Source organism: Chinchilla lanigera, unplaced genomic scaffold (assembly GCF_000276665.1).
Source record: "Chinchilla lanigera isolate Chin_1 unplaced genomic scaffold, ChiLan1.0 scaffold00008, whole genome shotgun sequence".
NCBI classification, from domain to species: Eukaryota; Metazoa; Chordata; class Mammalia; order Rodentia; family Chinchillidae; genus Chinchilla; species Chinchilla lanigera.
This window is the reverse complement of record NW_004955409.1, coordinates 4,909,854-4,926,454: the sequence shown is the minus strand read 5'-3', so window position 1 is coordinate 4,926,454 and position 16,601 is coordinate 4,909,854. Positions and strand designations below refer to the sequence as shown.

At 51.4% G+C, this 16,601-nt stretch overlaps 1 protein-coding gene and 1 long non-coding RNA gene across 2 annotated transcripts in view; one reads left to right on the top strand and one right to left on the bottom strand.

Moving 5' to 3' along the window:
• Positions 1–125, bottom strand: part of Secisbp2l (SECIS binding protein 2-like) — a gene marked incomplete in the record, with an annotated part of 48,560 nt that extends 48,435 nt beyond the window's left edge. The window contains 1 exon segment of the mRNA XM_013510300.1: positions 1–125.
• Positions 126–7,675: 7,550 nt separating this feature from the next.
• LOC106147713 lies at positions 7,676–10,246 on the top strand. Its single transcript, XR_001232619.1, has 3 exons — positions 7,676–7,793; positions 8,048–8,359; positions 9,734–10,246. It is a non-coding gene; the product is annotated as an uncharacterized LOC106147713 (long non-coding RNA).
• The last annotated feature ends 6,355 nt before the right edge of the window (positions 10,247–16,601 follow it).

Sequence of the window (16,601 nt, the reverse complement as noted above, 5' to 3'; positions counted from 1 at the left end):
TCCGCCGCTACCCGGGGCCGCGACGCAGAGGCGCCTACGCCACTGGCTGAGAAGGCGGCCCCGGCCCGGGGAGGCGGGGAAGGCGGCGGCGGCGGCGGCGGCGGCCCCGGGGAGGGATCATCTGGGACGGAAGCCGAGCGGGGCCGAAAGGCGCGGCGCGCAGGCGGAAATGGAGGCGCGCGGAAGCGGGGGCGGAGGGAGCAGGGGGCGGGTGACCGCAAACGGCCCGGGAAGACCGGGGAGCGGGGGGACTTGCTGGGCGACCGGCTGCGGCGGCATTGGAGGTGCCATGGTGGGCGCCCCGCACCCCGTCCCTGGTCTGTGACACCAGGGGGACGAGGCGCCACTTGGGGTCCGCGTCCCTGAGCCCCGCCCCCAGCTCTGCAGCCTCAGTCTCCAGAGCTTCCTTCGGCGGTGCTGGAAGAGTTGGAGCTGCCGCTTCCACGAGATCCTCCCTGCTGCTACCCGGACACCGGGAGTCATGACCACGGAGGAAGAAACATAATGGAACCTTGCCCTAAAAAACGCATACACAGAGTAGCCATCCGGGAGAAGGCCCGGTGAAAGCTCCACAAATGTGCACTGACCGATAACTGGGTGGCGGGTCCCAGCTCCCCCGCGGGCTCCCTCCCGGGCAGCGTTAGCTCATCCGGGACCCACGTTGTCCCCAGAATCTGTATAACACTACCCACCAGCTAAGTACGTGTTCTGTGTACTGCTTTCCCACTGTGCGTCCTGATTCTTCCTTTTAATCTCCCAATCAGTAGCTCCTGGAAGGCACAGCCTGCTCGGAAAATGTAATTCACTTTTTTTTTTTTTCGGTACCTGGAATCGAACTCACGACCTTGCTTTTGCCAGGCAGGCGCTGTGCCTCTGAGCTAAATCCCCAGGCCCCCTGCTTGGAAAATGGACACTTCTGTCTAGGTATCTCCGGATCTCAGATATTTCACTCTCTCTCTGTCTCTGTCTCTCTGTCTCTCTGTCTCTGTCTGTCTCTCTCCTTTCCTTCTTTCTCTTTCTCTCTCTCTCTGCTGAAAGAGTTCCTGCTTGGAGAAGGAAGAAATATACCCTAAACTGTACTTCACTGGAGAAAGAGTATAGAGGTGGTTGCAGTCCGGGGTACTGGTGAGAAGACCCACGGCTGGGAATGGGAAAGAGAATCTTAGGAGATCTGCTTTGTCCTATTTCAGGACGTGCCACTAAAGACTGGAGTTGCCTTTACAGTGCGTTGTTAGTTGCGGGTTTGTCAGAGTAAGACTTCAAGATGATGCGGTCTGCAGCTCTAACTGTGCTACGGTGGACTCTGCACTTCAGCTGCTGGAAGGACCTATACCGTACCAACAAAGCTTAGGTCAAGGCTGCACAACAGTTTGTAAAGAGGAACATTTATACCTCTTCACAGAGATCTTGTTTAATGATTTTGTTCATTTTTTGTGCTCCCTCAATTTTAGAAAGAGGCAGAAGAATTACATCTCTATGTTCCTATATTTATCTCTGTGTAGGGCCTATCTTTCTGCACGTGTGCACATGTATGAATGTTACAGGTGTGTGCAATGAATGCAGTGTTAGGTCCTTAGAACCTACTTAACTGCACGCCTAGTCAGGTTCAGTGCGTGATGACTGCATTTGGAATTGCCCAGAAAAAAAACTAAGCTATTTATAAAGTTTGGTTATGTAAACTACCAGAGATCTTCCTTTGCAACTGAAAGATAAACTGAACCTGATTTTGGTGGTGTCTAGCCATTGGAGATGCTCCATCTGAGTGAAAACATAATAAAGCTGTCATAAGAGTCATACAGTACTTTGGGTTTTTCGTTCTTCTGAAGAATCATGTGAGGAAATTTAAATACAGAACCTCCAAGGAGCTTTCCACACTACAGGATTTTTATACTGAAATTGTTCTCACAGAGAATTTTCTACATGTGAGACTTTTGATTAGATATAGCATCATAAGAAATTATAAGAATTCTAGGAAGAAGCAGAGTATAGTGGTGCACACCTATGCTTCTAGCACTCAGGAGGCTGAGGCAGGATGGTTGCCATGAGTTTGAGGCCAGTCTGGGCTACATGCTGAGTTCAAGGTCATCCTGAACTACACTGTGAAACCCTGTCTCAAAAACAAAACAAAACAGACAAAAAAGACTTATAGGGCTGGGAGTGGTGACACATGCTTGTAATCCCAGCACTCAGGAGGCTGAGGCAGGAGGGTTGTTGCAAGTTCAAGACCAGCCTGGGCTGCAAAGTAAGCTGAAGGCCAGCCTGAACTGCATACGAGACCCTGTCTCAAAAAGACAAAAGAAAAAAAAAAAAAAAAAAAGGACTTACAGGAACAAAACTGTCACAATGTCCTTGTTTCATGTTATCCTAAAGAGAATGGCTAGAGCTATTAGAATAAAATTAAAATCTCTGAAGGAGAAGGAAAAGGAAATGTTAAAATACATTTTACAGATGATGTAAGTGAATTTAACGATTTCGTTCAGCAACAATTATTCAATATAGTAATACAGTTGCTTGCTAAGTGCTAGGAGCGCAGCAGTTTATGAGACGCTCTGAGAGCAAAGGCCGTGTTTGTCTTGTGGGCAAGACACATGGGTGAAGGGGTGTGAAGAAGGAAGTTCAGCGGGGCTGGGGGTGGAGGTCAGAGGAGGCACAGCTAAATACATCGCATCTCAGCAAAGGCCGCCGTTGGAGTCACGAGGGTAGAGGAGACGCGTAGGGAAGTTGTTTCAAGAAGAAGAAACGAGCTTGGTGTGGTGATGGATGCCTGTAAGTGAAGCACTTTGAGAGGCTGAGGCAGGAGTATCCCATGTTTGAGCCCAGCCTGAGCAACTTCACCACTTAGTGAGCCTGTCTTAAGATAATAAAAACAGGACTGGGGTGTGGCTCAGTGTAAAGGCCTTGGGTTGAATCCACCAGGAAGAGAAAGAGGAGGAGAAGAAGGTATGTCAGATGTGTCTTGTGTCAGGATGCCACAGAGCAAGGTCTCTGAGAAGTCTGGAGAAGGAGGACAGGAGATACAAAAGCCAGGGCAAGGGATGAAACTGGCCTCCTGTAGCATTTCCGTAGGGACGTGTTGTCCAGTGTCCCAGGAAGCAGGGAAGGACAGGCAGCTGGGGCTGCAGGACCTTTGCAAGTGCAGTGTGCAGAGCTGACCGTCCCGTGGAGGTGTCCTCTGTGAAGTAGAAGGCGAGGTTTACCTGCGCTGGAGAAGGCAGAGCTGTGACCTTCCTGGTACTCAGCAAACGTGTTTAAGACTTGCGCCTGTCACCGTGTGTACGTGTTACAGCTGACAAGTAAACAACTGTTTTTTTCACTCTGATTTTAACAAATGCATGTGCTGATGTAACCCAAATCCCCAAGTCTTAGGGTGTTACTACGACCCCCAAGGAATATTAAAACTTCTCTACTTATATCAAACATTTGTATGAATACACGGTCGAATCCTCACTCCCTATACCAAGACCCAGCATAGAGCAGGTGCTCAGTATCTATTTATTAAGTAAATGAACATAGGACAGGGTATTAAATCAGGACTTTCCTCCTAGTTTTGTCAGGGGCATGCATTTTATTGAATGAGCAGGATGGAGTCAATGACCACAGAAAATAGTTTTCTGCTGCCCTCTCCCTTCAAATTATTTGAAGTCCCTTTGTTTTCTTCTGCCCTGATGAAATCCAATACTGGTCCCACAACTGTCGTTCCAAGTCAGAGCTTTTTCTTTCCCCAGCTCAACCTGCTTCCCGGTGGAAGCTGCGGGTTGTGGGAAGTTGTCTACTCTGGTTTGGTTTTCTGTCTTTTCCGTGCTGCCTCCTGCCCCGGCAGCTCTCTGATGAAGTGGTGAGAGTCCTCCAGGTTTGGCTCGTGGCAGGGAGGATGGCGAGCTTTTCCGAAGTTAACTGACTAGGATGCTCTTGCAGTTATTTCCCATTGCAATGGCAAGCAGAAACACAGAAACAACACCCAGGATTTGGAGGCAGCTACTATTGGAGATATGCATGATTTATGTCCACAGCCCTGATTGGGATCACTCCCAGGATATCAGGCCCTGATCTCTGGTGGTCTAGGGCTTATAGGGGATAAGCAAGCAGGACACAGAGGCAGAATGGCTTATGAATCAGGATTGGTTTATACAATGGGCGTCAGTGGCCAGCCGATTCTAAGAGACAGAAGCAACCGGAACTGGAACAGGAACTGTTACCTGGGCAACTAAGAAACTGAAGTATACTGGGGGAGCATTTTCTGCTACACGGTAAGGTGAGGGCAGGGGATGCAGCTCTGCTACACGGTAAGGTGAGGGCAGGGGATGCAGCTCATTGAGACGGCCAGGTAGGAAAAGAAAAAAAAAAAATAGGGGGAGGTTCCGAACCTCAGAAGCCCAAGGGTCCCAAATCTGAGCTCAGTCTGGGCAGTTCAGCAACTTAGAGAGACCCTTACCCGTATTTGAAAGTGCATGTTCATAGATGAGCCCAGCAAAAAATAACAAAAGGGCTGTGGGTATAGCTCTCACTGTGGAGGCCCTGGGTTCGACCCTCAGTGCCAATAAAAAGAAAAACCAGAAAGATAATTTCAGATAGAGACAAATGCTGTAAAGGAAATAAAATGCACTGAGGTGCTAACTGCAGCTGGAGAGGGAGATAGGTACTGTAAGTTGGACTTGAGTAAGTAATGTGTAAAAAAGGAGGAAAGACAAAGTGAAGGCCCAGGAGGGAAACTGCTTGTCTGTCACAGGCAAGGCCCTGGCTTTGTCCTCAGCACTGTAAAAAAAAAAAAAAAACCTTCTGAGGATTTGGAAGCAATTTCTTGAATTTATATCTTAACCAAATGCTAAAAAAAAAAAAAATTAAAATTAATACAAATTTGCTAGGCATAGTGGTGCACATCTGTAATCCCAGCACTTAGGAGGCTGAGGCAGGAGGATTGCTGTGAGTTCAAGGGCAGCAAGACGCCATCTCAAAATCCCCCCCCAAATATAATAAAAATAATAATACAAATTTGAATGCATGTTTAAGAATTGAATTATAATTACAGCTTTTAAGGAAACAAGTAGTTAGACTTCGGAAGTTTCAAATAACACAGGAACAACTTTTAGTATCATCAGTCTCTACCTGTGTTTCTGCACACTGTGGTCATAAATGAACATCTGCTTTCAGTTCAAGTCAGGGTATGCAGTGTCAGGAGTGGGCTATTCTTTGGTTCTTCTACCAAGCATAGGGTTCTCCTGGTAGTGACATTACCACTTGCTTTTAAGCTTCTTTTTCTTTCTTTAGTTTCTTTTTGGTCTAGACCAGCCTTGAACTTACTATAATGGCCCAGAGTGGCCTCGAACTTGTGACCTTTCTGCCTCAGTCTCTTGAGGGCTAGAATTATAGGCTTGCACCACCACACTTGGATTTTCCTTCTCTCTCTCTCTCTCTCTCTCTCTCTGTCTCTCTCTCTTGATAGTGGAGGTTAAACCCAAGGCTTTCCCACTCAGCCAGATCCCCAGCCCTTTTAAATTTTTTGAGACAAGGTCTCACTAAGTTGCTAAATTTCCCAAAATGGCCTCACATTTGTGATCCTCCTGCCTCAGCCTTCCAAGTGATGGGATTATAGGTGTGAGCAATGCCTTCCTTTCTAATAGGCACTGAACGAGGGAAAGTTTGCTCTGCACTTCTACTGCTGGACATGAGGATTTGGCCATTGGGTGGGGATCATTCAATCTCCTTGAAGGCTCCCACAAGCTGAACTTGGTGCTAGAAAAAGATGCTTTGTGAACATTTTCCGATATAGATCTGAGATAGTTGCCCACATTTAGACTTTGCTTTTTTGGGGTTTTTTTGTTTCATTTTTGAACTTGTTACATAGTTCAGGCTGGCTCTGAACTCACTCTGTACCCTAGGCTGGCCTCAAACTCAAGGTGATCCTCCTGCCTCAGCCTCCACAGTGCTGGGATTACTAGCATGCCCTACCATGCCTGGCTTAGAATTTACATTCTAAATTTATGTTTATTCTTGCATACCTTTCATTATTAATTAAGTTGCTTGCATATTTGTGACACAAAATGATATAATTTTCTTCCTAAATTTATTTCTCCCTTAAAATAACAATCTTTACAACCATCATTATTGCTGCAACTTGCTGTCTCTGTTGTTTTTTTGTTGTTGTTTTGTTTTGTTTGGTTTTTTTGTTTTTTTCTCCGGTACCAGGAACCGAACTCACGACTTCGCGCTTGCCAGGCAGGCGCTTTTGCCGCTGAGCTAAATCCCCAGCCCCAACTTGCTGTCTCTGAACGTCTGTAGAATTTCAAGATGAGTTCCATCCCAGGGGCTTACCTGTATTTGAAAGCGCACGTTCGTGGGTGAGCCCAGCTCCGCCTGGCAAAGTTTGTTCTGCTGCTTCACATGGTTAATGCTGGCCCTAGGTGAGGCCGCCCCTCAGCTCCCTGACCACTGACGGGACCAGACCAGATCTTGGAGTCGCAGAGGGTGAAACAGGGCCCTGCCCATTTGGCCCTCCAAGGGCCAGGCTGAGAGTCAAGCTGAAAAGCAGATCTGGCCAAGCTCCAAGGCCACTACCCAGCGGAGCTTGAGTATTTATCTTGCTTTTGGCGGGGAAGACAACGAGATCCAAAAATGAGAGGGCAGCGAAGGTGACAGACCCTGGGGTCGTGAATCAAGACCGTGGTAATCAGAAGTAGCCAGCGCCAACACCGGGGTGTGCTCGGGACACGAAATCCATCCACCAGAATGCCCATACTGTGCATCAGTGGAAAACAGCAAAAAACGCCCCACGGATAAAACCAGCAGGCTGGAGGGAAGATGCGATCGGCCTGAATTGACATCTGCGGCGGTTACTTTTATTGTCATCTAGGCAAGCGCTCCAGCCCTGAGCCGCATCCCTGGCCCAGCCCGGAGGTTTTGGAGGACTGAGATGCTCAGGCTTTTCCTTACAAGGATTAAGCCAGAAGCCCTGGGAGGACAGTCTCCCCGCTCAGGCCTTGGTACAACTGCAGTGACAGCAGCAGGCCCACACACAAGCCCTCTCCCCCAGCTCTTCCTCCATATGCCTACCCCTCTAAAACACCACACACTTGGCTCATTCATCAACTGTCACTTCCCACTAGAGTGGAAGCTGGGGGGTGCTTATTCAGTCTAAAACCTCCAGTAACGGCTCACTGCCTACCCTATTTTATTTTATTTTATTGAGCCAGAGTCTCACTCTATAATCCAGGCTGGCCTAGAACTCACTATGTAGTCCAGCCTGGCCTGGAACTCACAGCAATCCTCCTGCCTCAGCCTCCTGAGTGCTGGGGTTACAAGTGTGCGCTGCCACGCCTGGCCCACTGTCTGCTTTAAATGTGCTTTCGTACCTCCTTGACTTCCTTGCACGTCAGTTCTTCCCACTTAGCATGCCCTTCCCACGTGGAAAATTATTTCTTCCCCTTCCTGGATGAAAAGGATCCTCCTCAAAATTCCTCTAGCTCTTGCGCCACGTGCTGCTTTGGATTGTTTGTGCACTGCGTATCATCATTTATGTAACTATTTCCTCTCTAAGAGTGTGCTCTCCTTGGGAACAGGGTTACTCAACAGTGTTTGCTGAGTGACTAAATGAGTTTGCCTTGAGACCTGACTGAGTCGGCAGGGAGGGATTAAAGGGTGACTTTAAGTGGAAAAACCCCAGGCTCCTCTGAGAACACAAGGTGCATTCGAGTGAGATAAAAACAGAAGCTGGTAACATGCAAACATCACCTGTGGATGGTAAGATCAATCGCACGGAGGCCAACCGCATTCGAGCGGCTGTGACTAATCTAGCTTAGGTAAGAGGGAGTGAGCCGAAGAGGGAGGAATTTATGGCACAAATGGACTCTGGGAATTAGATAAAAAGTCCAACCTGGCATTTATTTTATGGCAGCGAGGCCGGCTAAAAACAGGAAATAACTTCTACGATTTATGAGGACGCCTTCAGATTATTTTCACGAGCTACTCCAAATCTCAGCCTTCCTCGGTTCATTATTTTCAGGATCAACTCCAAATCTCACAAAATCTCTTATAATTTCCTTTCATTCGTTAGTGCTACAGAAGCCGGCCTTGAAAGATCTCCTTCGACTCAGGATTTCGCCACGAAGCCTTTCAAAGTCTTTGTAAGTGTGTTTCTAGATGTTTCCCTCAGGGACTCCTGTGCCCAGCGCCCTAGACCCATTTCCTCCCTGGAAGGTCCTCCGGGACCAGCGTGGAGGAGGCTGCGCCTGAGCCTGGGCCGCCTCTGAGCTAGCGGCCGCAGGAGGAAAGAGGGACGTCATGACAAAGCTGAAGCTAGCGGGGATGACGCCTCTGAAAAGCTTCTTGCTCCAAAGAGTACCGTCAGAAGAAGCATGCATTATAGGTGACAGACTTTGGTTTCTTTCCTTTTCTTGAGTTTTAATATTTTTACATAAATAGCATCACAACAGTAAGAAGAAAATGACCTACAACTTATCTTTTTAACACATAGAGGATTGGGGCGGTGGGGAGTTTCTGTTCATCTTTTAGTTTGTTTTGGGGTTTTTTTTTTTGAGACGGGGTTTCTCTATGCAGTTCAGGCTGGCCTTGACCTCATATGTAGCCCAGGCTGGCCTCGAACTCTCAGTGACCCTCCTGCCTCAGCCTCCAGAGCCCTAGGAGTTCCTGTAGTTTGTGTTCATCTCTATGCAGACATCTATGTGACAGGGTTTTGTCCATGTCACCGGGCAGAGCTCGGGCCTGTGGTACAGTGGAGTCTGCGCTTTAGAAAAGGGTTCGGGAGAAATTGCTGTGTCCGTAGGACTTGGAGCCTGGAACACCTGAACCGGCGTAGGGCATCTGAGAGAAGAGGCCCAGGACTGCTCCAAATGCGCGTCCTGTGGCCGATGCCTGACCCAGGGGCCACAGACCCTCGCTGCCCACAACAGGAGGGCACAGGGTTTCCACCCGCCTGCAGGATGGCCATTGTCCCCCCCAAAGTGACAGTGCTGTGGAGCCCACACTCCCTGCCCAACTAACTGCCTAGGCCTTGGGGTAGAAAGTAATGGAGATAAATAGTGGCAGAACAAGGTAATGCCCGCAAGTCCTAGAGTGGTGTTGGGCACCCAGAAACGAGCATTAGTACAGTCCCGCTGGGCCTTCGTTCCCAGCAAAAACCCACAGGAAACCCCTGCTCCCTCGCCTCTGCCATCCAGACCAGCCGAGCTCTGAGGAAGACAGCTCCGCGCCGGCGGCTCAGTTTGCTCCCCTTGGCTGGAGCAGGGCCCCCACCAGCCAGCCGGCTGCGGGTCTCCAGGGCCCCAGCCCGCCAAGCCTTGTGCGCTCCGGGGCCAGGCTTCAAAAGGGTCTCCATCTCAGAAGGAGACACCACAGAAATCCCAGCTCTTGGTGGTCAAAAACCCTCAGGAGGGGCTAGGGATTTAGTACAGCGGCACAGCACCTGCCTGGCAAGCACGAGGTCGTGAGTTCAAATCCTGGTACTGGAAAAAAACAAACAACAAAAAAACCCTCGGGAGACAGGGAAAGAGGGTTCTGCGGACAGGAAGGGGACTGGCCAGGCAGGGAGGAGGAGAGAAAGCGGACGGAAGGAGGCGGAGGACGTGCACTGTCTGTGCACCGGCTCTCAGCCTACATGTATGCACTATGTGCTGTGAACATAAAGTAAGAAAAATAGGCATTAAACACAACGAGTTCAGAAGGGCCCCACCGCGTCCTCTTCCGGAGCGGCCATGACTGCAGCTCTCCCCAATTCTGCCAGGAACAGGACACAGCGGTCGCCACGGCACTGCCAGCTGCCACGTCCCAAGCCGGCAAAGCCTCCTAAATGCGCCCCGTGCCGTGACAGTGCCACTCAGTGTGCCACGTGCTGTTTCCTCCCCGTGCCAGCCGGAGATGCCCTGGCATAGAAAACGACCGCAGAGTAGTGTCCCGACCCAACAGGGATAGAGCGAGGGACTCAGACGCCAGGGCGGAGCTCCTCCTGGCCAGGTCAGTGGCCCTCCACGGCGTGAGGACACAGTTTGGGGTGGCCCAGTGCTTGGATCGGGGAGCAGCCCTGCCCACAGCGAGGCACCGGTGCCCGTGTGACTGTTCACACATTTTCCCAGGGCACGGGAAACACTGGGTTCTCTGTAGGGCGAGGGTCATGGCCAGGGGCTGGAGTCAGAATGAGGCCCCAACCACCTGGATTCCCTTGCCTGCCTGCCGGCCGTCGAAGACACACAGAAGCTCATGGAGATACAAAGGTGAGGAGACTCGCCACGTCGGAGTGCAGCTGCACACAGAAGCACCTGCCAGTTGCAAGGCTGGGAGGAAAGCCAGGAAATGCCCTGTGTAGACGCGGCCCAGCCCCGGCCCCCCATCACGCCCAGAGAAAGACCGCAAGTCTGGTTTGTGCTGAAACTTCCTGGGGGCCTGGGCTCAGCCTCAGAGTGACAGCTGTTGATCTCAGTGTGTGGAAGCTGGGGAAATTATTTAGCTTTATTTTTATTTTTCAGTTTATTTTATTTTTGGTGTTTGGTTGTTTTTCTTTCTCATTTTTCAATTTGTGGAGACAGGGTCTCACTGTGGAGCGCAGGCTGGCCTCAAACTCACAGCAATCCTCCTGCCACAGCCTCCCAAGTGCTGGGATTACCTGCATGCACCACCAGGCCTAGAAAAAGGAGAGGTCTCAGGATGCGCCGTGGTCTGGGGCCCCACATGCCCCTTCCCAAAGCCTGGCAACCAAGCCAGCACCAGGGCCACCTGCAGGGACGCAGTGTCCCAGAGGGGCGGAGTACCCGTCTAGGGTCCACACAGAAGCCTTCTGCTGCCCTAGCTCTCCTCATCTGCCTCTCTTCCTTCCATCCATCTGTCCGTCTCTCCCTGGCCCACCGCTCTCTCCGTCCCACGCAGCACCAAGCGTCCTCGGCTGGCCCTCGAGTGGCCTGCTGCGGCACTGACTGGGAGACGAGCTCTGCCATTCTTTGACCCCAAAGCGCACAGGGTCCTGGTTCTCCTCAAGGCCAGGCCCTCGGGTCAGAGTGCTTCTGGTGGAACCTGGTCCCGAGTCCAGTTCTGCTGTGGGGGACAGAGCCTACGAGTCAGGGCTGTCGCTCTTCCTGCTGCAGATCTAGGTGGGCAGCAGTCTTCCAGGGCTGGGCTCCTGAAATTGGTTGCTGGTGGGACTGGCAGGACTCCGTTCCGGAAGTAGCAAGGTTTTCTTTTCACTGCCAGAGGAAAATATGTTCTGAGGGGAAGACACACCATCCAGAGGGCCAAGGTGCGGGGTGCTATGTGGAGTTTGGACAAGATTAGGTGGTGAAAATTCACTCTCTAGATTTGCTAGTAAATCTTACTGAAGTATGTGGGAAGTGGTCACCGGCTAAGAATACAAAGCAAGTGTGGTAAGCGGATGGGAGGGGTCTTAAGCCTACTTCAGATCGGTTATCAAGGACGGGCCGGGTGACCGAGGGCATTTCAGCAGCGCCCCCGAGGGAGATGAGGTGGGCAGCTGCTAAGCCCCGGGAAGAACCATGCTCCAGGCAGAAGCAACAAGTGCAAGGCCCTCAGGGGGAGACCAGCTTGGCAAGTCTGGGGAGCAGACTCTGTGTGCGCGGCGAGTGGGCTGCAGCCAGGAGCTTGTCTGTGGGACCGGGGATCGGGTTTAGGGCCCTGTGCATGCTAAGCTAGCGCTCTGCCGCGGGCTGCGCCCCCAGCCCCCAGTGGTGTGGGGAAATGTGATGAGTCGCTCTTAAGGATTTGAGCAGCAGAGGCTTAGTGTCTGACCTGGGTTTAGAAAGATCTCTGGCTTCCGATTAAATAACAGATGTAGGAGGCCGAGGCAGGAGAGAGAAGAAAGTTGGAAGGCTGTGGGAGGGGCCAAAGTGGGAGGAGGGGCACTCGGGTTTGGGGTATAGTTTGTAGAGGAAGGCAGGAGGGAGCGATGATAATCTGGATGAGGGGAACGGCCCACTTAAGAGCACCCCTAGGTGTTTAGCCTGAGCCATCAGGGAAGGACAGAGACGTTTGCTGAGGTCAGTAAGGCTTAGAGAGCTATCCAGTGTCCCAGGTTGGATGTATTACATTTGAGATGGCTTCAGATTTCCAAATGGAGGTACCAGGCAGCAGCTGTAGAGCTCAGCGGTGGACACACAACTGACCGCCCCACTGGTCGACGGTTGGCTACGTGAATCTCAAAAATTAAAGAAAGAGCGCCGGGAATATAGCTGAGTGGCACAGCACAAGGTCCTAAGTTTGATTACTGGTACCAAAAAAAAACCCCAATAAATGTTTAAAGAAAGAGATTTCAGCCCTCAACAAGAGCCCTGCTCTGTCTCATGAGGAGGTGGAGACAATTAGAGGAGCTCTTCAAGGGTGGCCTCATTTACGGAGTTCACAATCCTCTCCTCCAGTCGGCTGCTTGAGCAATTAAAATTTGACGTGAACCAGCGAGACCATGTGTTCCTGAACCATCGCTCATCCCAGGCGCACCCCCGCTGCAGAGGCAGGTGCGGGTTCCTATCTCCTTGCATCTGTTCTGGACTGCTTTGGGAGGCCGCGGTGAGTCACTGGTTGCAAGACGTGGCGTGTGAACTGTGGATGAGGAGAGGCCACCTTGAAAGAGCAGGTGACAGGAGGCTCCTGGCTGGAAGCCCAGGTCGCATCACCTGATATCTGATGATCTGATTATTCGGGGTCACTGACATCCAGCGGTTGCATCAGATTCAGAAGGCTGAGGGCCTGTGCTGTGGGGCCCTGCAGTGTAGACATGGGGGGGAGGGAACGAACCTAAGCCAGCGCAGCATTTCAGCAATCCGTCAAGTCTCCGTCCACCGGCTTTTCTCAGGAGGTGTTTTGCCAGGATTAACAAATAAGCCAGGCCTGTGTTGCCATAGCTGATCTTGCCAGAGACTTCTTTGTAGAGAGGGAACCACCTGTTTTCTTTTCTTTCTTTCTTTCTTTCTTTCTTTCTTTCTTTCTTTCTTTCTTTCTTTCTTTCTTTCTTTCTTTTCTTTCTTCCTCCCTTTCTCCCTTTCTCCCTTTCTCTCTTTCTCTCTTTCTCTCTTTCTCTCTTTCTCTCTTTCTCTTTCTTTGAGCTATGATCTCATTGCATAGCCCAGGCTGGCCTCAGACTCATGGAGATCTCCCTGCCTCAGCCTCCTGATTGCTAGAATTACAGGTGTGCACCACCATGCCCTCCTTTACACCCAAGCTTTCTAGGGGTAAGCCTAGGAGCCTTTCTAGGGGAAAGCCTTCTGAGCAAGAGCCTAGGGACCTGGACCCAGAGCAGCTGCGCCACTTGAAGGTCCGACAGAAGAAGGTGTCATCACGTCCACTGAGGCGTCCCCTAAGACACTGATGCTTCTGCAACTCACTCGGCTCTGCCCCTCTGATGGGGTCAAGCTCAGCTCCTCCCCCTGTAAGATAGCTGCTCCCCAGTGAGACCCATCTTTGCACCCATTGGCCTGTGAACTAGGCAGGTGCACCTTCAATCTTTAGAAAGGCCCTGAAGATGGGCTGGGGATATAGCTCAGCGGTATAAGCGTCTGCCTGTCGAGCGCAAGGTCGTGAGTTCAATCCCCAGTACCCCCCCCCGCAAAAAAGCTAGTCATCTAGGTAGTCAAGAAAAAAATTGAAAGAAAAAACCCTGAAGGGCTTGGTTACCCTATCAAACAAATGGGCTGCGCGAACCCCACAGACTCCAGTGTGTCAGCAGAGGGACAGATTTTGGGACCGGCCTGCTTGGAGAGCCGAGTCCAGCCCGACCTCTTGCTGCTCGGGAAACCGAAGCTGGCCACAGCAATCACACCACAGGCCTCAGCTGAGGGTCAGCTGCGTCAGTGCCCTCGGAGAGGCCAGAAAGATGTGGAAAGCACAGCAAAAGCACAGTGAGCGCTGCTGATTACTGTAACTCACACCGCCAACGGCAAGCCAACGGGGAAAGCAGGCTTGGGAGCCATGGACCCAGCACAAATAAGATACAGTACCAGGTTTCTGCAGCTCCTTGGCTGTGCTGTCTGTCGCCTCTGAGAATGAAGTTTGGCATGAGCCTTGACCTAGCTGGGTTGCCAGTGAACTATTATTATTTTTTTGTTGATGTAAAAATAGCATAACATACAATTAAACATTTTCCCCCTGCAGTCGTGAGGAGTGAACCCAGGGCCTTTGCACAGAGTTGCATCGCCAGCCTTTTTATGTTTCATTTTGAGACAGAGCCTGCAGCCTTTCAGTGTGCTGCGATTTTGGGCGAGCACCAGCACGTGTAGCTTAAAGTGAACCGTTTTGAAGTGCACAGTTCAGAGGTGCTTAGAACACCCACGTGCTGTGGGCCAGGGATATAGCTCAGTGGTGCAGTACCTCCCTGGCAAGTCTGAGGTCCTGAGTTCAATCCCCGCCCCAACCCCCCCAAAAAGGAAAACAGGGGCACATGCTGCACAGCCGTCACCTCCCCGTAGACCATCTTCCTGACTCCCAGAGGAAACCATGTCTGCACCAAGCCCAGGCCACCACTGCCCTGCTTTCTGTCCCACGGATTTCCCGTTTCCAGTATTCCACAAAGGTGCAATCAAACACCGTGTGGCCTCTTAGGTCTGATTTCTCCCACCTTGGGTCACTTAGGGTTGAAGGGGGAACTGCAGATTCCCAAGAGAATTGCCACACCATCATCCCACGGTCTCTGCCAGGCTTGGGATTTCCCAGTGTTTCATGGAGTGTTGGGTAAATTCTTGGGAAAACCTCAGGAAGTGCTAAATCATTCCAGCCTATCCAAAGTGTGAGACAGAGGGTGCCTTGGCCTCCAGCCATCTCAGCGGCTGTGCAGTTCAACCTTGTCATCTCTGCTTCTTCTTTTTTTGCTTTTTAATTCCAATTTTTCATGACAGGTCTCACTATGTAGCCCAAGCCAGCTTTGAAGTTGGGGCAATTGTCCTGCCTCAGCCTCCAGCGTGCTGGGGTTACAGGTGTGCGTCATCACGCCCGGCTCAACCCTATTGCTTCATAGGGAAGGTCTGAGGCTCAGGATTGTGCTTGTTGATTACTGTTAGACAGATACAACCCTTGTCGCGCATATTTTTATAAGTTTCTCTTAGGAGGGTGTACAAGGTTCTAGGGCTTAATAACAGACGTGATCCCCAATGTCAAGCAGTTCATAGTCCACGTGAGGAAAATACGACTGTATGATGATTCAATTAAAATACGATTCCCCAGCACGGTGGCTGACTGAAGCACGAGGAGCCCTGGGAAACCCCAGGCAGCGATGAGGGGGTTCCCAGCCTCCCCGCCCCCAAAGTTGCAGTCAGTGCTTTGCCAGCAGGAAATAAAACCTGCACGGCAAGCCAAAGCTTTCCAGAACACTAAGCCGCTCCTGAGCTCAGAGCCTGGGCGAGTCTGTTCTCATAAAAAGGCGGCCTATGCCTGCTGTTCTGGGTCTGGTTGGCCACGGACCGCTCAGCACAAAGGTACAGATCGTACTAAGGGTTGTGTCGCCCGCTGCGCCACGTGACCCTCGCTGGTACCGAGGGAGGTGTCTCCCCGGGCCGCGCTCTCAGTTCCAGCTCATCGCAGGTCCGGGGGCTCCGTCCTGCGAGGAAGCAAGTTGTGTGATCGCTCTCTGCCCGCGCTCCCTGCCGCGGTCAGGGTTCCGCCCCCAGTATCCACAGCGCACACGTGTGTCACGTGGCCTCGCGGTCTACGCTGGGTATCAGTCCCCGGCTGGGTGCCCGCAGATGGCATCGCGGAGTCCTCCAGCGCACCCGGCTGTATAATATGAAGTAAAAACGCCTCTGGCCACAGCCTCTCGTCCTTGCTCCCCGAGGACTCTCGGGCTTACTGCTCTGCTTTCCCCGGAGCACTGAACCGAGAGCCTCTGCACCGAGCTGCTCCCCATCTTTTTTCTTACTTTTTATTTTCAAACAGGAACTTCCTCAGTTGCCCAGGCCGGGCTTGAGCTGACGATCCTCTTGTCTCAGCCTCCCAAATTCAGGGATTACAGGCGCGCACCACCACATGGGACCCATGTTACATCTGGCACACGTAGAAACTGCACCGTTATAACTCAACAAGACTACTATTTTATTAGGGTTCCTTTGCCCTCCGCCAAAATCTGCTTTGGTGTAAGTTCCACCTCTGTGTCCTACTTAGGACTGGGAGCTGCACGGAGGGGTCTAAGCTCACATCCGGAAGCCACACCTCTGCCCTGTGAGCACCGTCAGGATGCACCCAAGCCCTCTCAGGACCCCAGCCCCTGCCCTGCTTCGGCATGCGTGCGGTTTCCATGGTGCCTACTCTAGATGTATTCTTAGATCACCATCCTGGGTCACAGAAGTCTAGGACAGAATGCCTAGAGAAATAATGATGGGGCTGGGTGGGATGGCACACGCCTGTCATCCCAGTACTCTGGGAGGCTGAGGCAGGAGGATCCCGAGTCCAAGTCCAGCCTGGGAAACTTAGGGATTTAGCAAGATCCTATCTCAGAAAAAAAAAAAAAAAAAAAAGCAGCTGTAGCTCCATGTGGAGGCTCTAGGTTCAACCCCAAGTGTTGCAAAAAATAAAAATTAACAAGGAGGGGCTGGGGATTTAGCTCAGCGGCAAAAGCGCCTGCCTGGCAAGCGCAAGGTCATGAGTTCGGTTCCCGGTACCGGAGAAAA